The 26,870-nt window shown below is 42.3% G+C and overlaps 1 long non-coding RNA gene and 1 other non-coding gene across 4 annotated transcripts in view; one reads left to right on the forward strand and one right to left on the reverse strand.

Moving 5' to 3' along the window:
- Positions 1 to 4,427: 4,427 nt before the first annotated feature.
- LOC139186456 (uncharacterized) overlaps positions 4,428 to 26,870 on the reverse strand; it is a 331,485-nt gene continuing 309,042 nt past the window's right edge. For 2 of the 3 annotated variants that reach the window (XR_011570011.1, XR_011570009.1), the window contains one exon: positions 4,428 to 4,640. This is a non-coding gene — a long non-coding RNA (uncharacterized lncRNA). Of the gene's footprint in view, positions 4,641 to 9,350; positions 9,395 to 26,870 lie in introns of all 3 variants that reach the window. The other variant, XR_011570010.1, reaches the window with a different exon arrangement.
- Positions 21,826 to 21,931, forward strand: LOC139186700 (U6 spliceosomal RNA). The gene has a single exon (XR_011570372.1). It is a non-coding gene; the product is annotated as a U6 spliceosomal RNA (small nuclear RNA).

Genomic DNA, 26,870 nt, shown 5'->3' on the forward strand with positions numbered 1-26,870 from the left:
AAGTATAACCTTTAAAAATTGCGAATCACTCTATTGTACACTTGTAACTTACATAATATTATTTATCAACTGTACTTCCATAAACATTAAAAAAAAATATTTGTAGGTTCTTTTTCTGGCTCCATAACATACGTTTAGAGCCCAGTACCCAAGAGTGATGGCTCTAGTCCCATTGCCTGGGTTTAAAACTGGCCTTTGCCACTAACTGTAACCACCTTATTCAACTTCTCTGAGCCTCAGTTTAGCCATCTGTAAAATGACACTTCCTTACAGGATTGTGAAAATTAAATGAAATAGCACATGCAGTGCTTAGGATAGTGGGGGCCAGGAGCCTTAGAAGCCCACAGCAAAGATGAGCTATTTTTAGTAAATGTGCTTTTTTGATAAGCAACATGTTTTCATTCAATCAAGAGGCCATATATCTATACTATCAGACTTCACCAGATAGCTGACCATCTTCCCTTTGGTGACTCAAGTTGATAGCATTTAGGAGAAGATAGCAGTGTTGGTTTGAAGCTGTTTCCCCTCTCATCTTTAAAGGAAGCAGAGGAAAAGAAGTGTGGTCTGGTTCTGAAGAAAACCAGGTCAAGCTTTGTTTCCTGTTCAGACGGTCTGTGTATAAATGCATATCATGATTCCCAGAATTCCATTGTGACAGCTCCCTTAGTTAATGGGCAAGGAGGATTTTCTCAGGCTAGGTTTACACAGATCTGCCTCAGAAGAGAAAGCCAAATAATTCCTATTTTTGGCCTGGTGCTTAGAAAAGAAGGGACAAACTGCTTGTTTTTTAAAACTTTCTGGGACATTAAACAACAGGTTTCTTTTTCCTTTTTTTTTTTTTTTTTTAAAGAAGGGGAGATCATATAAATAGGAAATGACTTAGTAGGCTTTCCAATTTCACTCTTTTAGGATAAAAATAATCTTTTTTTTATCTCGTGGGCTCATTTTTAGACATTACTCTTGCAATAAAAAACATCAAAATTGGGTAATTTGTAATGCTTTCATTCAAATCGGAGGCTAATTTCCTTAAGGAGGATTATAGCAACTTCAGAGGATTTTCTGTCCAGGCAAGATATGCTTCTGTCCATCCTGGAAAAGTGTCCACAAACATTAGCAGGTATCTGAGATTCCCTGCACCTCCAGGCACTTGAGTGAAGAGTACCTGCCAGTCCTTGGTGGGGTGGGTTTCTCTGTGTTGTGTCCCTTCTGGGAGGTTTGATAGCAGACTTTGGGTTATTTGTAGCACAAATCATGCACTTCTGAGTGCCTTGCTGGGTAGTCTTCTATAGGTTAGACCCCATTATAGACTTTTGAATACACTGTAAGGTGGCACCTCTCCTGTAATGTGTTTTAGTATGAATGTGCTGTACCACACTGCCAAGAATGCTGCGAGAATCCAAACAATTCCCTGTGCCCTACATTTTCAGCCAGTCGAGGTGTGATCAAGAGTGAAACTCCACTCTTTGGGTCTCTCTTTGTTTTTTTCTACAAAGGAGATCTCAACTCAAAAGTGGGATAGAACACTCAGCAAACACAAGAAACTATGCTTCAGGGTGAGGTCTCCTAGTTGCCTTTATGGAGTTTACTCTCCTTCTGGGGATCCAATGCCAGAAAAATGGTGCTCCATTTTGCATCTTCTTTCTTCTGTCCTTCCCTTTGGAACACTTTAAAAGCAACATCTCTGATTGAGAATCGTTCATTTTGAATGTGCCATCTAATCTTTGCAACTTTCTCCTGACATCTGAGCTGCTCTGAATTATCATTCCAGTATTTTCAGGGACCTTGGGATCTGCATCAGTGTAACATCTGTAGGCCTGATAAATCTTTTTCAAAAATTCAGAGGGGGTCTTCATTTGGTTTCTGTTCAAATTCTTGAATCTTGTTCAAACTCTTTCAAAGCCTGGTGAGATACACTTACAGTAGTGCTCTAATAAGGACTTCCCTCCCTCATGGGGGCCCCAGTTTGGTTGAGTAGTAGGTACTGTCAAGTGGGCTTCAGGTGCACCATTTGGGTGTGTTAGGTGGAGCTGGTATGCTGACTCCCTGGCCTTATCAATGACCATTCTCTTTTCATCTCCTGTAAGTATTACATTGAGAAGAATGTGTATGTCTGTCCATGAAGGGTGGTGGGTAGCAAAAACAGAAATAAGCACAGACTTAGAGAACGAACTTATGATTGCCAGAGGGGAAAGATGGGGAGTTTGGGATTGATGTATATACACTGCTATATTTTAAAATGGATAACCAACAAGGACCTACTACATACCACAGGAAACTCTGCTCAATGCCATGTGGCTGCTTGGATGGGAGGGGAGCTTGGGGGAGAATGGATACATGTATATGTATGACTGAGTCCCTTTGCTGTCCATCTGAAACTATCAAACATTGTTAATTGGTGATACCCCAATACAAAATATAAAGTTTTTAAAAAACAATTAAAAAAGTAGAAGAGAGCAATTCTGTCGTTTGGAGAGGCTCCTCCCCATAAGAAGGATTGTCCAATTAAACAATTGGTGGAGAAAGGACTCTGCATAGACACCCAGCCAGCTGGTTGTTTGTATTTAGGTCCCCTATGGCAGGGCTCACCAACCTCTGGGATCTGATGCCTGATGATCTGGGGTAGAGATGATGTAATAGTAATAGAAATAAAGTGGACAATAAATGTAATGTGTTTGAATCATCCCCAAACCATTGCCCCCTTCCTGGCCCATGGAAAAACTGTCTTCCATGAAACTAGTCCCTGGTGCCAAAAAGACTGGGGACCGCTGCCTTCCGGGATACAACGTAAGGGAAAGTGCCTTGCCCTGGGAATGGCTCCTGGCCCAAACTGTGTGCTCTGTTGGGTCTTAGACGGGGATACCAGACCAGGGCCCCGTGCCCCAGGAGCTAAGAAAGGATTTTCCAGCTGATCCCGATAAGGAGAGAGAGCCAGTCCAAGCACTTCCCAAGCCCCAGTGTTGGGAACTGGGGCTGGATGGCATAACCCCTGGAGCAGCTGGGACGGCCAGCTCAGCAGGAGGTTGCAGCAATACAGCCTCACCCACCTTTTTTGGGCTTCCTTTTTGGGGCACTAGTGGTAAAGAATCCACCTGCCAATGCAGGAGACGTAAGAGCTGCAGATTCAACCCTGGCTTGGGAAGAACCCTTGGAGGAGGGCATGGCAATCCATTCCAGTATTCTTGCCTGGAGAATCCCATAGACCAAAGAGCCTGGCGGGCTACAGTCCATGCGGTCACAAAGAGTGGGACACGACCGAAGCAACTTAGCCCTCATGCACTCCTTTTACTTCCTTCCTGTGTGAAGATTTTCCCGTGGGTTCCTTTTACCACGAGGTGACGACTGTCTGACCTCCTCCTACACTAATGCAATAGCTCAAATGCTTGCCCATTAGAGGATTGATTTCATCATTCTTCACAGAATAGCTATAGAGCCATCCAAAGGCCACCATAAAGCCACAAAGAGCAATCAATCATCTCTAACCATTAAATGGAAGCCCTTTTGCTTTGGCATCAACCAACCAGGCTGAATTCTTGGATGGGTCTTTTGGTGATTTAAGGAACCAGGTGGAATCTTTGTCTTCTCCCTGAAAATGTCCCACATTCAGACAAGAACAGACAGGTTTTTTGGTTGCAGTTCCTTTCTTCCACTTGACATCAGTCTGTAAATGGAGAAATGGTACCAAAACAAAATTATAAAAAAAAACAAACCCAAAGAACAAAATAGAATATCCTGAATAAACTTTCAAGTTTGGTCTGAGGGCTTTATATATCGCAAGAACCATCAACTCAACCCCTCTTGCAACATGACTCTTTGGAGAGCTGTTGGAACTGGGCCAACAACACAGGAGCCCGCCAACGACATAATTAACACAGCAAGGGTGATGCTACGCAGCACACAAGGTCTCAGATAACCCTGCCGAAACCTTCTTGCAGAGATCCTAACAGGTACCGAGGCCAAGCATTGCTAAATACAAGACAAACAAATGTTAGCATCCAAATAAACTAGTCCACAAACTGGGTAAAAGCCCAGCAATTATTTTCTCTCTCCAACAGGGTACCCCACTCTAAAATAAAACAAATCAGCTTATTCTGGAGGGGAAAAGACCCCAAAAGAAGCAAATTAAAGTTCTGTCTATACATACCAGAGCACTTACCCTACTGTATGGAGCCCCTCGGCTCCCAGATGCCAATTCCTTGCTCCAGTTGCCAAGCGCTGGGGCAGCCAGGGTTGCTTTGGGTAATTCTGAAGGGAAGATACTTACGACAAGTGGCGCCAGCAGCTGCTATGGCCTTACCTGAGAGTTCCTCATTGCCAGGCCAGCTGGTCACAAGCAGAAGGACTCCTGGCTGGCCTCACCAAAATGTGTTACTAAGTTCAAGCTCATCACACTCACTGCAGGACAGGTCAGTCAATCAGGATACGAGGAGTTGGGCAAGGAACAGCAATTTTATTCTGCAAGTCAGAAGACAGAGAAGATGGCAAACTCATGTTCTAAAGGAGCATCTTGCCCAAGTTAGAATTCAGGCTTCTTTTACACTAAAAGAGGAGGGATGAAGTCCTGGTCCGGCCACACTCTGGAGGGGATCTGTTAGTTTCTTCCTCTGTGCAGTCGTTCACAGATGGGCCTCTTCAGGATCTTCCTGTGAAGTAAACAGAGGTAATTTGGCTTAAAGATCATTACCTGGGAGGCAGGGTTCCCAGAGATGGGCTACTATGTACGATTTAAGCTTATAGGCAACATCCTTTTAGTAATAAACTTATAATAGTAGACAAAGTTTCTTCCCTATTATACAAATTTATTTCTCTGGAAGAATCTGCCTGCAATGCAGGAGACCTGGGTTCGATCCATGGGTCAGGAAGATCCCCTGGAGAAGGGAATGGCAACCCACTCCAGTATTCTTGCCTGGAGAATTCCATGGACAGAGGAGTGTGGCGGGCTACGGTTCAGGGGGTCTCAAAGAGTTGGACATGACTGAGCGACTGACACACACACACACACACGAAGGATATATAGCATTCCATTAAAGGGCAGCCTTTGGAATCAGACCCATTTAGCTATTTTCCCCCCCACTTAAACAATTTTTTAAAAATTGAGGTATAGTTGATTTAAAGGCCCATTTACGTTTAACTCCTGCCTTAGCTACTTTACTTGCAGTACAAACTTGAACAAGCCAACTAAACCTTCCAAACCATCTTCACTCCTGAAATGAGTCTTTTTCTTTTTTTTTGATGAGTGTGATACTGTGATGCATAGTAAAAAATATACGTTTGGTTTTTGTACAGTTTCTGGCACAGAACTCCTAAAACACTCAGAATTTCCTGGGATGAGAGAACAAGCACAATGTTTTCTGTAACATGAATGAGGTGACTTTTGAATTGTACCTGAGGATGGGGGCTGGTTGCCAGGAGAAGCAACCACGTGACTGGAGAGTTGGAACTTTCAGTCCCAGTCCCTGACTTCTGGGGAGGGGCAGTGGGGCTGGAAGTCAAATCAGTTCCTAGTGGCCAATGATTTAATCAATCATGCTGAGTAATGAAGCCTCTTGTTGTTGTTTAGTTGCTAAGTCGTGTCCAACTCTTTTGTGACCTCATGGACTGTAGCCCACCAGGCTCCTCTGTCCATGGGATTCTTCAGGCAAGAATGCTGGAGCAGGTTGCCATTTCTTACTCCAGGGGATCTTCCCAACACAGAGATGGAACCCATGTCTGCTTGGCAGGTGGATTCTTTACCTCTGAGCCATCAGGAAAGCAGCTAATGAGTCTTCAATAAAAACCTCAAAGGATGGAGTTAAGAAAGCTTCCAGGTCGGTGGACACACTGGGGATTCAGGGAGAGTAGTCTACCCAGAGGCCTTGGGAGCTCTGTGCCCTTAGCCTGTACCCTGCCCTAAACATCTGTACCACAGGGTTCTTCCTGAGTCACATCCTCTTATAACAAACTGAACTCAGAGTAAAATATTTCTCTAAGTTCTGTAAGCTGCTCTAGCAAATCAAGAGGACCAAAGAGCAGTTGTAGGACCTTGAATCTATAGCCCAAGTCTGAAGCATAGGTGATAACTTGGGCTTGACATGGGCGTTTTAGTGAGCGGCAGTCTTGTAAGACTGAGCCCTTAACCCATTGGGTCTGACACTATCTATCTTCAAGGAGATAGTGTCAGAACTGAGTTGAATTACAGGACATTCGGTTGGTGTTCAGGAATTGCTTGGTGTGGGATGAAAACCCCACACATCAGAATTTGGTGTCAGAATTGTAGAGAGTATTAAAGAAGAAAATAAAATATAAGGACTTCCCTGGTGGTCCAGTGGCTAAGACTCCCTAATCCCAATGCAGGGAACCTGGGTTCAATCCTGGTCGGGGAACAAGATCCCAAATGATGAAACTAAAGACCCCGCATGCCTCAGTGAAGATCAAAGATCCTGAGTGCCATAGCTAAGACCTGGCACAACCAAATAAATAGATAAATATTTCTTAAAAAGAAAATATACGTAAAGCATGTAGTGTAGTTCCTGGTACATAGAAGATACTCAGCAGAAGATGATACATATTTGTTGCATGCCTGGGATATCCTGGTCCCCGGACAAGACAGCCAGGATCTCTGTTCTCATGGAGCTTATAGGCTGGTGGAGCTGGTGCAGTTAACTAACGGCTTAGGGAGAAGATCTTCCTCCTTTTGCAACTCCATGGACTGTAGCCTGCCAGGCTCCCCTGTTCATAGAATTTTCCAGGCAAGGATACTGGAGTGGTTGCCATTTCCTTCTCCTGGGGATCTTTCCTATCCAGGGATTGAACCAGCATCTCTTGTGTTTCTTGCATTGGCAGGCAGGTTTTTTACCACTTAGCGCCACCTGGGAAGCCCTACATCTTTCTTATTCAGCACAAAACAAAATAAAATGAAATATTGGCAATTATCTGGAAAGCTGACCAAAGAAGAGGGCCAACCTTCTCTCTTTGCACACTTTACAGCCAGACACATGTAAGTTAATGTTTGTTTCTCGCTTCCAGCTCTGCATTTAATCAGTCCCCAAAGGCCGGCCTGTTCTGTCTTTAAATCCAGTTTCTTCTCCAGCAGAGTTTTATGGTTTATAGCATCATCATTTTGGCCTGATTTACCAAAATACCCTCTAATCTGTTTTTACCTAAGTTCTCTTATTAAAAAATACATTTATTGAACACCTGCTCTATGCCAGGTGCTAAGAAAAAATAAATTTAAAAAAGAGGTGCTGTGGTAAAGGTCTACATAGGAAAAAATAGAGTTGGGGGTAGAAACACCTGGCTTTATGGATGTTAAGGTCGAAAGAAATATCTGGGTTGGAAGAAATAATTGGGAGTGGAGGAGACTACCTAGGAAGAGGATGTAGAGGGAAAAGGGATGAACATTAAGAATGAACTGGGGCAGGGAAAGGAAGGGATGAAAGTTTAAGGGTTGGCAGCCAAGGAGACTAAGGAGATGGGGGAGCAGCCAATAGTAGAAGAAACAGAAAGCAGGGGCTCAGGGGAACCAAGGGAAGAGATTGTTTCTAGACAGGGAGAGGGCTCAGAAGTGCCTGACACAACTGAGAAGTCAGGAGAAAACAGAAAAGTGTTGAGAACCTTTAGGTCACTGGTGACCATGGTGAGTATATAATTGTTCCTTAGTCTCCCTGGGGCATTGGCTCCAGGACCAGCCCTCCCTCCACTCCCAACCCCCAGGATACCAAAGTCCACAGATGCTCAAGTCTCTTATATAAAGTGGTACTGTGCTCCTATATAACCTGCTGCTGCTGCTGCTGCTAAGTCGCTTCAGTCATGTCCGACTCTGTGCGACCCCAGAGATGGCAGCCCACCAGGCTCACCTGTCCCTGGGGTTCTCCAGGCAAGAACACTGGAGTGGGTTGCCATTTCCTTCTCCAATGCATGAAAGTGAAAAGTGAAAGTGAAGTTGCTCAGTCGTGTCCGACTCCTAGTGACCCCATGGACTGCAGCCTACCAGGCTCCTCCATCCATGGGATTTTCCAGGCAAGAGTACCGGTGTGGGGTGCCATTGCCTTCTCCGATATAACTTAGGCACACCGTATTATAGACTTTAAATCATCCTTAGATTATTTAGATTAGTTTATTAATCTATTTGATTAGACTATACAGTCCATGGCATTCTCCAGGCCAGAATACTTGAGTGGGTACCTATCCCTCCTCCAGCAGATCTTCCTGACCCAGGAATCGAACCGGGGTCTCCTACATTGCAGGTGGATTCTTTACCAACTGAGCTGTCAGGGAAGCCCTTAGATTATTTAGAATACCTAATGCAGTGTAAATACTATGGGAATAGTTCACAGGTGAGTGGCAAATCCAAGTCTTACTTTTTGGAACTTTCTGGGTTTCTTTCAAATATAAAGATATTTATTTGGCCGTGTTGGGTCTTAGTTGTGGCATGTGAGCTCTTCCTTGCATTATGTGGGATCTTTCCTTGCAGTGCATGGACTTAGTTTCTCCACCACATGTGGGATCTTTGTTCCCCAGCTAGGGATTGAACCTGTGTCTCTTGCATTGCAAGGTGGATTTTTAACCAGTGGACCACCAGGGAAGTCCCTCAAATATTTTTGATCCGTGGTTGGTTGAATCTTGTGGATATAGAGAGCCAAATTCTAGTTTCAAGGGAGTGATGGGAACAAAACCCAGATCCTAATGAATGGGGGATGAAGAAGGGGAGAAAGCTAGTGTGGGCAACTCTTCCTTTGGAAGAAGGGAGAGAGTTGAGAATTAAATACCTCAATACCATGTGCTAAGCGATAACCAGTGGTTCATAGAAAAGGCAGGATGCATATCAGTTGCCCTGTGGGCTCTGGAGTTAGACTGGTCAGCTACGTAAGCTGACTCTGCCACCTGCTCTCTGTGTGACACTGGGCAAATTCAATGCCTCAATTCCTCCGTCAGTCAAACGGCGAGAGTACGATGTCTTGCTCACTGACTTGTTGTAAAGATTAAAGTGCCTGGTGTACCGTAAGGGCTCAATATGTACCAGCTTTTATTAATCTATTCCAGGTACTAAGGAAGCAAAGGTAAGACTTATTCTGTTAGGTGAGCAGAGTCAGAGAAAAATCTGTAGAAGAGTTTTTGAAGCTGCATCATAAAGGGTAAGCTTTTTTTTCAGGTAGGGAAAAAATAAAAAGGTATATATGAGAATTGAAGACAAATTGAAGACAAACTAGATAAACAAAGGCAATGGGAAATCACAGGGTGAGTTTGGTCAACAACTGCACCAGGAATTTAAAAAGATCCATTTGTAAGATTAATTTTCTTCTAGTTTTATTGATATGTAATTGACAGGCAGCACTGTATAAGTTTAGGGTGGATAGCATAACGATTTGACTTACCTATATTGTGAAACGATGACCACAGTTTAGTGAATGTCCATCATCTTGTAAAGATACAAAATAAAAGGAAGAGAAGAAAATCTATTTTGAAGATTTAAACTTATTTTTTCTCTTAAAAACCTTTATATTTGAGATAATTGTAGACTCACATGCAATCATAAGAAAGAATACAGTGAGATCTCTTATATTCATCACCCCACTTCTTCCCTCAAGGGTAACATCTTGTAAGACTACAGTGTCACAACCAGAGAATTCACATTGGCACAGTGCACCCACCGTATTCAGATTTCACTAGTTTTGCACGCACTTGTATGTGTGCATTCATTTCATGCCGTTTTATCACATGTATATATTCATGTAACACCCACCACAGTCAAGATACAGATGTGTTCTGTCACTTGCAAATCTGTCCCCTATGGCAGGGGTCCCCAGCCTCTGGGATCTAACACCTGATGGTCTGAGGTGGAGCTGATGTAACAATAATAGAGATAAAGTGCACAACAAACGTGATGTGCTTGCACCATCCCGAAACCACCCGCTCACCCCCATCCGTGAAAAAACTGTCTTCCACAAAACTGGTCCCTGGTTCCAAAAAGCGAGGGACCGAAGCCCTATGCTACCTTTACTCAGATTACTTTTGTGTTTGCTGCTTAGCAGAGAAAAAGGAGGATGATAGAAGAAAATATTTGTTTCTCTTTCCCTTGGGTAAAAGAATAGTTTACCTTGGGAAAAATCCTAAAACAATCAGGCATCTGCCTTCTTCCCTTTCCGAGGCCTTGAAATACCTTGTGTATTTGTATTTCCCCCAGAAAATTCTCCTCTGCTAAGTGATAGAACTGTTGTTGATTAAACTAATTCATATTTACATAGGAACGGCTCAAAAATCATTAACTTAGCTAGAAGAAACTGTAGTTTTTAAGAAGAGGATTCTTGCTAGCCCCAAACCATTTCTCCTGGTTTTTTTTTTTTTTTTTGGTAGTCTAACAAGGTAACATGAAACAATTCAGATAGTGTGGGGCAAAATAATCTGGGAACAAAGATTACTAAAAAGGTCAGCTTTGTCTTGAAATTTGACCTTATGATACAATCTCCTAAGTAGGGTTTTTTTCAACTGACTGTTTTTTTAAAAAAGATTTTCTTGATGGGGACCATTTTCAAAGTGTTTATTGAATTCGTTCTAATATTAGTTCTGATTTAGGGTTTGGTTTTTTGGCCATGAGGCACATGGGCTCTTTGCTCCCCAACCAGGAATCGAACCCACATCCCATGCATTAAAAGTTGAACTCTTAACCACTGGACCACCAGGGAAGTACCCTCAACTGATTTTTATAACTTCTTTTTTGTCTACTTCTGTATCTTCAGGTTTCTAGAAACTCCGTATGATTTTCCACAGTGTTTCCTGCCATGGTCACATGGAAGAGATGGACAAATGAAGAGAGGAATGTGTAGCAGTAGGTGTAAACAATTAGGTGTTTCTAAAGGGCTTCCCTGGTGTCTCAGCGGTATAGAAACTTCCTGCCAATGCAAGAGACTTGGGTTCAGTCCCTGGTCCTAGAAGACCCCCTGGAGAAGGAAAGAGTTGCAAAAGAGTCTGACGTGACTTAGTGACTAAGGAACAACAACAACAATAGTCATGAATACCTGTAAAGGTTGTTGTTGTTTAGTCACTAAGTTGTGTCCAAATCTTTTGCAACCCCATGGACTGTAGCCCGCCAGGCTCCTCTATCCGTGGGATTTCCCAGGCAAGACTACTGGAATGGGTTGCCATTTCCTTCTCCAGGAGGCTTTGCTGACCAAGGGATCGAACTCCCAGTGACCACACACTATTTTTAACTCCCCCTTGCTTAAAATATCAATTCTATGCTTCATCACTGGTACTTCTTGAAAAATATTGTATATATATCACAACTACAGACAAAAAGCTGTTATCTTTAATGAGGGAAAACTAAGCAGTAAAGTTATTATTTGTGTTTCAGTTTAGCTTTCTATTTCAAAAGCAAATTGCTTGGTTCATGAGTGCCCATCAGTCTTGCTGATGGCCCTGGGATATCTGGACTGTGTGGTGCTGGTCTTCTGGAGAATTGCTTTAAATGAATTGTGCTATTCGCCCGTGTTGGCAGACCGGTGAGAGAGAGTCCTGCAAAATGCACCATCACATTTACTATAAGGATGCTATTGAAAATAGGCTTCATTTCATTACATGGAGTTCTGTTTATGAGGATCTTTAAGAGCCTGTCTTGATCATCTGACTATTAAGAACACTTGTGCTTCTCTTGATCGATTGGTTTGGTTTGATAATATAGGCCCCGTCATTGGGTTTGGTCTCTGCAAAGAATGCTAGAAGGTGTAGAATAAAACTGTGGTTCAAGCTAAATGAATCCTGTCCACTTCATGTATTGGCCTAATTTTTGGCTCCATTGACATTCCTGTTCTCTATTCACTGTTCTCTTTCTCACATGCTCTAAATTTATGTTCTTTTAATACATGGGATGTATCTTTCAAAGTTACCCAGAAAAAAACATTTTTGAGGTAGAATAGCAGTTTAAGAGTGTGAGAGCCGAAGTCAAAATGTCTCATTTTGAATCCTTGTTTCAACATTTATTGACTGTATAACCTCGGGCAAGTTGTTCAATGACACAAAACCTCCATTTCCTCATCTGTGAAATGGGGAGAAGAGTGTTTACTTTGTACAATTTTGCCAATTAAAGGAAAGAAATCATGAAAAATCTCGACCACAATGCCTGGCACATAGGGGGCATTCAACAAATTCACATCATTCCCAACATTATATGAAACATCTGGGTACTTCCCTGGTGGTCCAGTGGCTAAGACTTCATGCTCCCAATGCCGGGGGCCTGGGTTTGATCTCTCGTCAGGGAACTAGAGCTCACATGCCAGAACTGAATTCAAATGCTGCAACTGGAAGATCCTTCAGGCTGCCACGAAGACCCGGTGCAGCCAAATGGGGAAAAATAACCATCTGATTGTGACTCTAAGGAAATTAAAATGGTTCTGTCTCCTCTATGTTTATTTGAGATTCACTTGCCTTGATATTCATAACAAGAAGCCAATTTCAGGAAATAGATTTTCAAGTGTTAACAGCTCAACTCAAGACAAAAGACTGTACTCGATAATTAACATCAGCCTTAGATGGCTATGCAGAAATATAGTGCATTTTCTATCTGTCTCTTACTACTGATAGGAGCTAGTGTTCTGTCTTTAAGCCGATGTAGCTATATACACAATTGTTCTAGAAATGTTAGTGAGCTACAGACGATTATCCTGTCTTGCAATTTAAATGAAATATGGCACAGATCATTTGAGAAAGGCAGTTTCCAGACACCGAGAAATAGTTTGTAGTAACATGAAAAACCAGAAACAAAGCTAGATCTAATTCTGCAAAGAGCACAGCCACGCGCTGACTGCACCATTTCATTTTTAAGGACACAGATTTAATTTCATGTGACAATCTGGCATCTAAGTTTTCCTCTGGTCTTCTTCTTTCCAAATAGCCTTGTAAATATGAAAACGCAATCGAATAGGAAAAGATTAAATTTGTGAGACTCTACTTGCAGGGCGCTGTGGTTATTATGAAGGCAGTAAACGAGCAAAATAGATTAAGGAAAATGCCAACGACAGTTGTATGGTCTAAATACATCTAACCCATAACTAATGAGAATTCTATGTGCACAATAAAATGTCACTCTGTATATTCAGCTTATTGTTTTCTAGACCATTTCCATCTATCATATTTATCAAAGAAATGTAATCATTGTTCAGGGCATCATAGTAATTTATGCAATATTTTCCTCTCTTTACCAAGGTAAGAAGAGGAGTGTGCCTTAGAGGATTTTGCTTTGTTTTTTGCAACACTGTCTAATGAATCTTTTGCAACAGTCCTTCATTTAATATGGTTAAAGTTAGCACATTTATTTTAAGGGAATATGGCTTTAAAAATAATTCTCAGTAACTTATACCCACATAATTAAAAATTCCCTGATTGTTTATAAGAAAATAATAACATATTACAAGTTACTGTGCAAAAATTGTAATAGGAAGGTTTATCTCATTCACAGTCCTATTGAATTCATTTATTGCATTACATAACTCATTTTAGGCCTCATAGCACTTTTTAAAAACAGAACATGTACATTTATTTTAATCATATATGATCATTGATTCTTCTTTTAAATGTCATTTGATGATACAGAATTTATAAGTTAGAGATTGGAGGTCCAATGACATTTTTCCTTCACTTTTTTCAGTCTTCTTGTTCAATAATTTAAAAAAAAAAAGTTGCTCAGGGAGCCTTTGACTATCTGTTCCAAATTTCCATCCTAGCATCAGCCTACATAGATGGACTGGTCTCTGTGACATGTGGAAGTCAGGGCTGTTAATGTCCCCATCATGGCCAGCTCAGGGGTCACTTAATCACCTGGGGCAGGTTTGCTACCCACTTTCCCTGTATTTCTCTTCTGTTCCTAGAAGGAGAGTAATTCTCATTCTACCAGGATGGGGCCCATCAAACTTAGAAAACCATGGTCAAGGATGATACACGGGGCAGTCACTGATGTATGTGTAAAGTGTCTTTCATCCGTTTATTTCCATAAGGAGTCAGAATTCCCACTGTGACTTTTGGATGGTAAGGCCACAGCACAGGAAGAATGAATAAATTTTTTATTGTTAGCAGAGGAGTTGAAAACAGAAATGAAATTTCCCCAATCTTGATCATCTGTTTTAAATGTTAAGTATTTTGACTTTCCTGGACTTAGCAAGACTGATTTTTTTCTTTGAATTTTGTCTAAATTGCACTGAGATGTACCTACGGGAAAGAAACAGATTTCTATGGGGTATCCATTATTGCCTAATATTTTGGAAAAAAGTGAAAGTGGTTGCTCAGTCCTGTGACCGAGCAACTGTGACTCTTTGTGACCTCATGGACTGTAGCCCACCAGGCTCCTCTGTCCATGGAATTCTCTAGGCAAGAATACTGGAGTGGGTAGCCATTCTCTTTCCAACCCAAGGAACAAATCCAGGTCTACTGTATTGCAGGCAAATTCTTTACTGTCTGAGCCACCAGGGAAGTCCATTGCCTAATACTTTCAGTTCGGTTCCATTCAGTCGCTCAGTCATGTCCATGGAATGCAGCATGCCAGGCCTCCCTGTCCATCTCCAACTCCTGGAGCTTGCTCAAACTCAAAATTGAGTCAGTGATGCCATCCAACCATCTCATCCTCTGTCATCCCCTTCTTCTCCGGCCTTCAATCTTTCCCTGCATCAGGGTCTTTTCCAATGAGTCAGTTCTTCACATCAGGTGGCCAAAGTATTGGAGCTTCAGCTTCAGCATCAGTCCCTCCAACGAATATTCAGGACTGATTTCCTTTTGGATTGACTGGTTTGATCTCCCAATACTTTACATATGCTGATTCAATTTAGTCCTTGTAACAATCTTTTGGGGCAAACATTTTTGTCCCCATGGTAAAGATTAAAAACAAAAACAGGGGACTTTCCTGGTGGTCCAGTGGCTAAGTTGAACCAGTCCAGTGGCTAAACTGGACTCCACGCTCCCAATGTAGAGGGCCCAGGTTTGATCCCTGGTCGGGGAACTAGATCCCACATGCTACAACTAAGAGTTTGCATGCCAAAATTTAATATTTAGCATGCCGAAAGGAAGATCGAAGATCTCACATGCCACAACCAAGACCCAGCACAGCCAAATAAATAAATAAAAACAGATTCAAAGAGATCTAGGATGAATTTCAGCCTTCTGGGTTAAATTTGTGATCTCCAGCCCAAAGTAGTGAGGAAACCATTGTTAAGTGTTGTGGAATATTTTCAAATTTCACTATAAATTTTTTATACTTACTGGTGGTTTTTATGGTCAAAAAATAAAAAAGAGCACCGTGTAATGAAAATAAGTGAGAAGGATTTTCTTGCCCTGGAGCATTCAGCCTGCTCATTTTTCTGGAGCATCAACTAGTCAAAGATTTGGAGGCAAATACAGCTTGTCTGTCTTGTCTTTTATCGAGGTAAGTTTGATTTATTACATTATGTAAGTTTCATGTGTCCGACATTATTTTTCCACTTCTGTATACACTGCAGCATGCTCACCACCCAAAGTTTTCCTTTCTACCTGTCACCGTACAGTTAATCCTTTTTACCTATTTCTCACTCCCTCTTTTCCCCTTTCCTTCTGGTCACCATTACTCCTCTGTCCTCTGTATCTATGTTTGTTTGGGTTTTTTCACTTATGTACTAGTTTTTTATATTCCCCATGTGAGCGAAATCACATGGTATTTGTCTTCCTTTGTCTGACTTATTTCACTTAGCATATTACCTTTAAGGTCTATCCATGTTGTTGCAAATGGCAACATTTCATCTGCAATATACTGTTTTCATATTAAAATAATTGCATATGTTACAGAGTTAATTGCAAAATTCATTAATGTTGGTATTTCAAAATAAAACAAAAAACTTCGAAGAAATTTATGAGAGCTGTAAGGATGTTCCAAACTTCCCAGGGGCAAGGGTTTGACTCTCCTCTGTTGTGGGAGCACTTGATGAAAAGTTGGGAGAAAACCTGAAATGCTGTCTTTAATTATTGCAATTGTTCTCTGGGTTTTGCCAAGTCACTTTGTGGTAGGCTTTCAAAATGGATGAAAATTTACTTCTTAGAACAAGTCAACTCTGGAAAATGAATTACTCTCCCTGGGAGGATGGCAGATCCAATATATGAAAAAAAAAACAAACTTTGATATTTAGGGGAAAAAAGGAAACTTCTTTTAGCAATGGCTTGATGTAATCAAGTTTCTACAGATCAAAGCCAATTAGCAGGGTGGTGGATGTTAGCAATGAGAATAAGAAATGTCTTGGCTCTTCATGCTTACCAGCAGGAACACCAGACCCCTGAAACTCCCCAGGCCTTTTGCTCTGGTGCCCATGAGAGCTCACAACATATTTTGGTGGTCACTTAAAATGTCCTGGAAGGAGGACAGACGAGGCACTCCTCAGCACCCTGGTGTTTTTTTTTTTTTTTTAATCTCACCCTCTCCTCCCCTCTCCCCATGTCCATAAGTTTATTCTCTATGTCTGTTTCTCCATTGCTGCCCTGTAAATAAATTCTTCAATACCATTTTTCTAGATTCCATATATATGTGTTAGAAAATGATATTTATCTTTCTCTTTCTGACTCACTTCACTCTGTATAATAGTGCTAGTTTCATCCATCTCATCAGAACTGACTCAAATGTGTTCCTTTTTATGGCTGAGTAATATTCCATTGTGTATATATACCACAACTTCTTTATCCATTCATCTGTTGATGGACATCTTGGTTGCTTCCATGTTCTAGCTATTGTAAATAGTGCTACAATGAACAATGGGATACATGTGTCTCTTTCAATTTTAGATTCCTCAGGGAATATGCCTAGGAGTGGGATTGCTGGGTCATATAGTGGTTTTATTTCTAGTTTTTTAAGGGATCTCCATACCGTCTTCCATAGTGGCTCTATCAATTTACATTCCCACCAACAGTGCAAGAGTGTTCCCTTGCAGCATACCAGCAGAAACACCAGAACCCTGAAACTTCCCAGGTCTTTTGCTCTGGTGCCCACGAGAGCTCACAACATATTTTGGTGGTCACTTAAAATGTCCTGGAAGGAGGACAGATGAAGCACTCCTCAGCCCCCTTGTGTTCTTAATCTACCTCTCTTCATCATTGGGCTGATCCTGGAGTTTGCCTTTGTACCTTTCCAGTCTCCCGACCTTGACTTTGATGTGAATTCTCAATGGGAGACAGTGTCCTCCAGGCTCACACACCCATAGTTCCCAGCTCTGTCTATAGCTTTGCTCTCAAGGCACGTCTCTGCAATTGCTCGTTGAACTGCTATCTTCTCTGCCAGATGGTAGGCTCTATGAAGGCAGGGTCTGTTGCTGCCTTTCTCTCCCCAACAAAAGAGGTGCTTAAAAATATCTGATGACCAAATAAAGGAATGGCTGCCACCCTTGCTTTCTCAGAAGTCAGGAGGTCTACCTTCCCACCAGAGTTACAGTTCTTCACAATCTCCTAGAAAAAACATTACCACCTTTCCACATCAAGGAACCTTGGTCAAGTTCCTGTGCATCTAGGTTGGAGGATGTTGGAGAAACACCAAACTGTTTCATCGGCACAAAATTAACCAGCGCTGTAAGTCAGAGTCCAGACACTTGTGCCCTTAGCTTTGAGCAGAAGGGAGTTCATCTATGTCCAACAATATAAAATTAGACTTGGCTGCTGTCCACACTCTTTATTTAATGGTGTTATTCCAAGGGCTGACCCATCAGTCTCTGCATGTGGCAATAAAAATCATGGTTCTGAAGCCAGATTGCTGAGGTTGAAAATCAGCTTCATCATGGGACTTCTCTGGTGGTCTAATCATTAAGACCCCACCTTGGATTGCAAAGGATGTGCTTCCAATCCCTCATCAGGGAACTAAGATCCCACCTGCTTCAGAGGAACTAAGCCCATAAGCCACAACTAGAGAGTCTGTGCACCACAACGAAAGATCCTGCATGATGCAAGCAAGATCCCACGTGCCACAACTAAGACCCAACACAGCCACATAAGTAGACAAATATACATTTTAAAAAAGAAGGAAAGAAAATCAGCTCCATCTCTTCTGCAGGTGTGACTTTGGGCAAATTACTTCCCTTGATTAACCTTAGTTTCCTTATCTGTGAAATGGGGCTAAGACTGGCCTATCTCACAGGGTCCTCATAAGGATTTAAGCAGATAAACCTTGAAAAGTATGAAACAAAGTGCCTAGTACATAGCATGTACTATAAATCTGAAGATAGTAATTCCAGTACTCCGATTTTATGGTAACTAGCAGGGGGACCTCATGTGTTGGAACTCCCTGAAAGTGTGGCTGGTCTAGGTAAGACCCCTACATTATTTGCACACACATATACATACACATATACACACGCATGTGACATAACAGTATACAATTGAGGAGCTAGAGTGCTTATTCTGGAAAACGGCTTAGCTAAACTAAGGGAAGCAAAGACATGCTTGTACTATGAGTCTATGACCTAACCAGGAAAATAAAAAGCAGAAATATTAACCTATTCCAAGAAAAAGCAATCTCCTTGGCTGCTGGCCCATGGAACTGCAGCAACCTCTGCCACCGTGGACATTACTCTCTGCTCTGGTGTTCCTTCTCAGCTGCTGTATAACACTGGACCTGGGAACACAGTTTTAACTGAATCGAATACATATCAGGGGCCCCAAGAAGTGAAAACGCAGTTAGTATCTTCCAGGGTGACATGGGCTTCTGGGTACTCATCTCTGGAGGCCAAAATACCCAAAGCTCAATGAAGAAAGATCTGTTCCATCTGGACAGGGGCTTAAAGAATTCCTCTGGGAGCATCTGGGCTATTTTTAGTGGGCACAGCAGCCTGGCCAACACCATAGGGAGACCAGGAAGTGGCCCTTCATCCACTGCCCAGCCTCCCGGTGAGACAGGTCTCCTGTTTGCAAGTTCTTGAATATCAATGAGCCCAAACCACACGCGAAGGAGTCAGAACATATTGCAACAGCCAAAGTGCAAGTTGGCTCTTAAAACTTGGCCAAAGGAGCATATGATTCAAATGCTGGGGCTGAGGCTGGCGCTGCGCCTGAACCCAAAGGAGGAATGGAAGAAACCTTGGCTCCAACCCTTTGAGGATCAAGAGGAAAGGCTGGAGCAGGAGTGCAGAAGCTTCCATTACTGCCCTTGTCAACTCTGCCGACCAGGCATCTGGAAGTCAAAGTGGAGTGTGTGCTTCATCAAACAGAATCCACGAGAAAAGAGCCCAAAGCCCTCAGAAATATGCAGGCTGACTTGGCATTAATAAGAACATTATGAGGACTTCCCTGGTGGTCTAGTGGTTAAGGATCCACCCTCCAATGCAGGGGATCCGGGTTTGATCCCTGGTTGGGGAACTAAGATCCCACATGCCTCAGGGCAGCTAAACCTGTGAGCCACAACTCCTGAGCCCCTGCATCACTACCAGAGAGAAGCCTGCATGACGGAATGCAGAGCCCACAAGCCGCAACTAAAGCTCGATGCAGCCAAAGAAATAAGTTTGAAAAAGCCCATTATATACATTAATATTTTTTTAAAAAAAGAACATCATGAACATTGAACAGCAATAATATTCTTTCATTCAATACATAATTTCTGGGCAATCACTGTAGGTCAGGCTCTGTGCTAGGCACTGGGAATAAGAAGGAAGAGGAAACAGTTCCTGATCTCAAGGGGTATATAGTGGCAGAGGGGTGTGTGAGTGTGTGTGTGTGTGTGTGTGTGTGTGTGTGTGTATGGTGGGGAGGCAGTGACAGAACAAGAACAAATCCCAATTTCAGTGTGGCATGTCATTTCACATCTCAAGAGTTTGTCCCTTTACATTGCCAGGGAGTGGTCTATAATTTGTTCTAGTCAGCTGTTGACAGCAAGTAGTGTGTTTTTAGTTTTCAGACTATTATGGAGAAAGCAGTTATGAACATTGCTGTCTTTATGTGGATGTCCATCTTCATTTCTCTTGGGTGAATACGTAGAAGCAGATTCTAGGTCATATGGTAAATCTATATTTAACTTCATGAGAAATTGACAAAGAGTTCTCCAAAGTGGCTGTACCACTTTGCATTTCTATCAGCTGTGTATGAGGGCCTTAGTTGCTTCATATCCTTGTCCACATTCGATATTGCCCATCTAAAAAAACTGTGGTTATTATGAGGATGGAGAGTGATAACCTTTTGTGGTTTTATTTGCATTTCCAATATGATCGATGATGGGTGTTTTCCCCCTTGTGTTTATCTGCCACCAGTATATCTTTGGTGAAGTGTCTATTCAAATCTTTTGCCCATTTATAAAATCAGGTTGTCTTTGTCCTATTACTATTTTGTGAATTCTTTACAAATTCTGATCCACTTAATTCTAATTGCTTTTTGGTAGATTCCTTAGAGTTTTCTACAATGTATGTAACCATATAGCCAGTGGATGATATTTACATAGTGCTTCTGTGGCATGGATTTATCTTTTTACTCTCTTTTGTAAAATTTTTAGATAATTTAAAAATTGCCCTTTGTTTTTAACCTGCTCATATCTTTATATTACAGTCAGTTTCTTCTAGACAGGATATAGTCGGGTCTCTATTTTTCTTATCCAATCTGACAATCTCTGTCTTTTAATGGAGTGCTTTTTTAAAAAAATTGCATTATACTTGATATATAACATATTAGTTTTAGGTGTACAACATAATGATTTGATCTATGTAATAATGGCTTGTTTAGACGATTTATATTCACTGTTATTATTGATGTGATTAGGTTTAAATTTACTACTTGGTCATTTGTTTTCCGTTGGTCCTAATCTATTCTTTGTCCTTGTTTCCCTTTGTTTCTTTATTCATCTGTAGTAGTTGAGTCTTTTCATGATTCTTTCTTATTTCCACTACTGGTTTACTTAGGGCTTCCCGTGTGCTGCTGCTGGTAAAGAAGCCACCTGCCAATGAGGGAAACATAAGAGACGCAGATTCAACCTCATAAGAGACGCAGATTCAATCCCTGGGTCGGGAAAATCCCCTGGAGAAGGACATGGCAACACACTCCAGTATTTTTGCCTGGAGAATCCAGGGAGCCTGGTGGACTATACAGTCCATAGGGTTGTAAAGAGTCAGACACGACTGAAGCAACTTGGCACACTGGCTTACTAGCTCTGTGTGTGCTCAGTCAGTCATTCGTGTCTGACTCTTTGCGACCCTGTGGACCATAGCCCGCTGGGTTTCTCTGTCCATGGGATTTTCCAGGCAAGAATACTGGAGTGGGTTGCCATTTCCTACTCTAGGGGATCTTCCTGACGCAGGGACTGAACCAGCATCTCCTGCGTCTCCTGCATTGGCAGAAAGAGTCTTTTATAACGTTGCCACTTGGGAAGCACGGCTTACTAGCTGTATCTCCTTTAAACACTTTGTTAGTGGTTGCTCTAGGGTCATTTAAGTAATCACACTAGTCACAGTCTACCTTTAAATAATATTTCATCATTTCATGTGACTTGTAAGAACCTCACAACAGGACACCTCTGCCTTCTTCCTTTGGCCCTCTGCATTTGTTGTCACACATTTTGCTTCTGCACATTATAAACTCTTCACTTTATTATGTCTGCTTTACTCAGATATCTTTGAAAGAGATTAAGCAGGTGAAAGAACACTTTTGCATTTACCCACATGTTTACCATTTCTGGCATTATTCATTCCATTTTGTGGATTAAGATTTCCAGCTGTTATCATTTTCCTTCCTGAAGAGTTCTTTTCACATTTCTGCATTTCTGCTGGTCACAAATTTTTTGTTTTACCAGGCATGTCTGTCTTTCACCTTCTTTTTTCCTTTTTTCTTCCTTAGTATGGTATGATTACATTTATAACGTTGGAACATGCACATTTAAAATTGCATAGAGTGCTTGCTTCAGCTGCACATGGACTAAAATTGGAACCACACAGAGAAGATTGGCATGGTCGCTGCACAAGGATGACACAGAAATCCAGAAGCACGCAACTTTTTTGTACATAATGCACTGAACTACATACTTCAAAGTGGTTAACACAGTAAATTTTATGTTATGCATATTTTATCACAATAAAAAATGCATAGAACTGGATCTAGAAATATACATACAAAACTGTTAATATTGACCTACTCCTGGGAAGAGGAGTTTGAGGTGATAGAGTTTAAATGACAGATACTTGGAATATTGACTAAAGCAGGCTCATTAACTTCAAATTTTGAGAAATCAGAAGAAACCTCAAGAATCTCAAGATTTTAAAAAAGAAGAAAACATAGTATAGTTCCCAAGTTGTTATTTTCATTTTGAAAAGAGGGCCCTGGTCATTGCAAAGAGGTGATCCTAGAAATAAGAACTGCAGCTGCTTGAGTCAGCGCTTCCTTTGTGAGTTGGATAAAAGCCAGAACTTGCAATGCTCTAAAACACACCTGGACCAGAACACAATGCCCTTGCAATGCTTGAGAACACAACTAGATAAAACTGCAGCCTCTTGAAAACCAAAGCGTGCTTTATGCAGCTCCCGTGTAGGGTATCACCCACAGGGCACACTGGGAATACAACAGGCTTCAAGTTATACCCCAGGAAAACCCGATATCAGTGGACAGAATGCTTAGTTAATATTAAAGTTAACTTGAGCTAAATTTTTAAAGTAATCAAAAGTTGCCTTAAAAAAAACCCAAAAACTCTTTCAATCTTTTTCCAAAGATTTTCTCTCTGCTTCTGATAATCCTTATCTTTCTTGTCCCACCCCAAGTGCCTAGGCATACATCATTTTGTTGGGCTTGAATTTAGCCCCACGCTCACAAAATTTTCACTTAAAATGATTAAACGTGTACCCTGTGTTTCAGGGAAGTGAGGGAGTATCGGGGCAGTAAAGGGGGTTTCCTGGGATGCAGGAGGACTCTGGTTCAGTCAGAATCACTGCTGTGTTTCACAACACAGGTCAACACATTTTGAACTGACAATGACATTTCATCTAACTTCTTGGGTAATTTGGCTCCCTGACCTGTGCTGTCCTTAAACTAAACAGCAAGAGGGGATGGCTGAGTGCTGAGATTCGTGCCGTGTGTGTGTTTGAGGCTGGGAGATCTGCTCCCAGCTAATGACACCAGAGGTGTGAACCTGGCAGAGAGTGTGATCCACTTGCAGATGCTCCCAGAACAGCCAAAGTGGTACCCATTGTTTGCTGCTGCTGCTGCTAAGTCGCTTCAGTTGTGTCAGACTCTGTGCGACCCCATAGACTGCAGCCCACCAGGTTCCCCCATCCCTGGGATTTTCCAGGCAAGAACACTATATTTTTAAAGCTTAACACAAATGCACAGCTTTGACTCTGTAAGATGACAGAGTACTATTTCATTTTGATGGGACCTTATTAGCATACTCTATACACTCTCAGAATCACAGTTGAGAAACTAGAGATGTCCAGAAAGGAATCTATAAAATTATTACCATCTTATAAAACAAGGGCTGCAGGAAATAGGAAGGTTCCTGGAATCATTCAACCAACAGAGAGAAATCTGAAAACTTCTTCAGGATGGAGATCAGGGCATGTTCCTTTTTGGATCACTCCAAGTGTCTTATTTTGCATGTAATTCAATTATAAGAACAGTAATCTCTAAGGAGAATACACAGATATTAGGTGTTGGATTCTGTCTTTGTCCATGCAGGATGCCAAAACAAAAATACCACATATTAGGTGACTTATAAACAACAGAAATTTATTTCTCACAGTTCTGGAGGCTGTCAGTGTGAGATTAGGCTGCCAGTAAGGAAGGAAAGTTATGACCAACCTAGATAGCATGTTAAAAAACAGAGACATTACTTTGCCAACAAAGGTCCGTCTAGTCAAGGTTATGGTTTTTCCAGTGGTCATGTATGGTGGTGAGAGTTGGATTGTGAAGAAAGCTGAGCACCAAAGAATTGATGCTTTTGAACTGTGGTGTTGGAGAAGACTCTTGAGAGTCCCTTGGACTGCAAGGAGATCCAACCAGTCCATTCTGAAAGAGATCAGCCCTGGGATTTCTTTGGAAGGAATGATACTAAAGCGGAAACTTCAGTACTTTGGCCACCTCATGCGAAGAGTTGACTCATTGGAAAAGACTCTGATGCTGGGAGGGATTGGGGGCAGGAGGAGAAGGGGACGACAGAGGATGAGATGGCTGGATGGCATCACTGACTCGATGGACGTGAGTCTCGGTGAACTCTGGGAGTTGGTGATAGACAGGAAGGCCTGGCGTGCTGCGATTCATGGGGTCGCAAAGAGTCGGACACAACTGAGCGACTGAACTGAACTGAACTGAAGGTTGGGTGAGGGTCCTCTTCTAAGTTGCAGATTTCTTGTTGTGTCTGAACATGTCGGAAAGGGATACTTGGGTCTTTTTCAAAATGAGAGTACTAAGGCCATTGATGACAGCTCCACTCTCCAGACCTTCCAAATACCTCACCTCCTAATATCATTGCATTGGCCATTGGGATTTCAACATATGAATTTTTGGGAAGGACACAAACATTCAGACCACAGCAGGGCCTAAGACCACTCTCTCCTCCAGCCTCTGGCAGATACACTCAATTAAGACCCATCTTAGAGGCAACGGCACCCCACTCCAGTACTCTTGCCTGGAAAATCCCATGGGCGGAGGAGCCTGGTGGGCTGCAGTCCATGGGGTCACTAAGAGTCAGACACGACTGAGCGACTTCACTTTGACTTTTCACTTTCATGCATTGGAGAAGGAAATGGCACCCCACTCCAGTGTTCTTGCCTGGAGAATCACAGGGATGGGGGAGCCTGGTGGGCTGCTGTCATGGGGTTGCACAGAGTCGGACACGACTGAAGTGACATAGCAGCAGCAGTAGGGACTCTCTTGGCAGTCCAGTGTGAAGAATCCACCTTCCAATTCAGGGGATGTAGGTTCAGTCCCTGGCAGGGGAACTAAGATCCCACATGCTACAGAGCAACGTAGCATGGGTGCCACAATCACTAAGCCTGAATGCGCTGGAACCTGAACCCCACATTGAGAGAGAAGCCTGTGCACCAGAACTAAGACCTGACATAGCCAATACATAAATATATTCTTTAAGAAGAAGACCTATCTTATGGGGACCAATGGGCTTCCCAGGTAGCCCTAGAGGTAAAGAATCCACCTGCCAATGCAGGAGACATAAGAGATGCAAGTTTGATCCCTGAGTGGGGAAGATCCCCTGGAGGGGGGCATGGCAACTCACTCCAGTATTCTTGCCTGGAGAATCCCATGGACAGAGGAGCTTGACGGGCTACAATCCACAGAGTTGCAAAGAGTCAGACATGACTGAAGTGACTTAGCGTACATGACCACACAGGGACCAAGAGGCACATTTTTTAAACATGATGAAAGACTCTCCTCCTGTGTATATTCCCACCCACCAACCCAGCAGAAGTGTGTTAAAGAAAGTGATTATAATCTGGGCCTGACATGAGGATCATCACTCCTTTCCTTGAAGATTTTCAGGCCCCAGAGTTCCCTTGGGGAGAGAGGCATGGGGTGGGATTTAGTGCATGTTGTAACCTTTGGAGGACAGAAAGCAGAGGAGAGCACTGGTCCTTCTTGTCCATCCAGGAAGGGAGAATTGAGGCCAGACAGGACACGGTGACCATTCATAAGAGGGAAACATGGCCTGATGAATGTCAAGCCTTTCAACATTTCCTCCAATATCTCTTTAGGGGTGTAGGTAGATACCTCTTCCTTCATGGGCCAATTTGGAATTTTGAGTGGGAGGAATAAATGTTTCTCCTCATAGTAAAATGGGCAAGCATGGTTTTAATTTAGATCAAGGAAATTCAAGTTAGATCAAGAAAGACTCTTCTCTCAGTAAGAATTATTCACAATGAAAACAGTTCTCACAAAAATGCTCAAGATGTGGCTTTTCAAAGCAGATGCCTAATTAAAGTCTGGCTTCCACATTGTCCATGCATGCACTAAAAGGAATTAGAAGAGGTTTGTGCAGAGGAAAAATAGGAGACTGCAGACACAGAGAACGTAGAACAGTGTAGCAAAATATTCCCATGAGATTGACCATCATTATTCCATAACTGATCATAAATGATTTATTTTCAGAGCAAATGAACAAGAGATTGAGTTGCATCTAAGTTTCTAATAGGAACCAAGGACTTCCTTGGCGGTCCAGTGGTTAAGAATCTGCCTTCCAATTCAGGGGACATGGGTTCTATTCCTGGTGGAAAACTAAGATTCCACAGCCGCAGGGCAACTAAGTCCGAGCATGCCACAACTAGAAAGCCCATGCATCACACGAAGCCTGCCAGCTCCAGTGCTCGTGCTGCAGTGAGAAGCCACTGCATGTTGCAACTAGAGAAAGCCTGTGTGCGCGCTGCAGCAAAGGCCCGGCACGGCCAACAATAAAAAAACTTTTAAAAATCAAATAAAAGGAATCAGAAAGGTGTGGGAATATTAAACTTCCATCTGTCTCATAGGAGGAAGGTTTTATTTGGTTTCTGGGCTTTATTTGATGACAATGAACTTTCACACTTCTTTGTCAGAGTACTCAGGTGTGGGGCCAAAACCTATCCGTACAGCCATTCAACCCAAAGCATGGATTATCTCTCTCCAATCTCCTAACACAACTAAGGAGCTATCCCCTTCTTCTCAGATGAAAACTTCTTCAAAACTCGCCTGGTAGAGGAAGTCGCTTTCCCTTTTGCCAAATGATCCAAATAATTTGTGGTTCAAGGCGATTGTTCCTCTAATTCTCCAGGTGCCTAATCTTGTAAGGCACACAACCTCATTCCACGGGGCTTTATTCTGTATTCTGAGGAAGATTATTCTATGAGTCTTGATACAGCTGACGTCACTTGAGAAAGTGTGATGTGACTGATGGGGTGAGCTGGAAACATTACTTTTAGATGAAGGAGGAAGAAGCCAGAGAAGATGGAATGTGGTGAGTTCAC

Source organism: Bos indicus, chromosome 13 (assembly GCF_029378745.1).
Source record: "Bos indicus isolate NIAB-ARS_2022 breed Sahiwal x Tharparkar chromosome 13, NIAB-ARS_B.indTharparkar_mat_pri_1.0, whole genome shotgun sequence".
In the NCBI taxonomy this organism is placed as follows: domain Eukaryota; kingdom Metazoa; phylum Chordata; class Mammalia; order Artiodactyla; family Bovidae; genus Bos; species Bos indicus.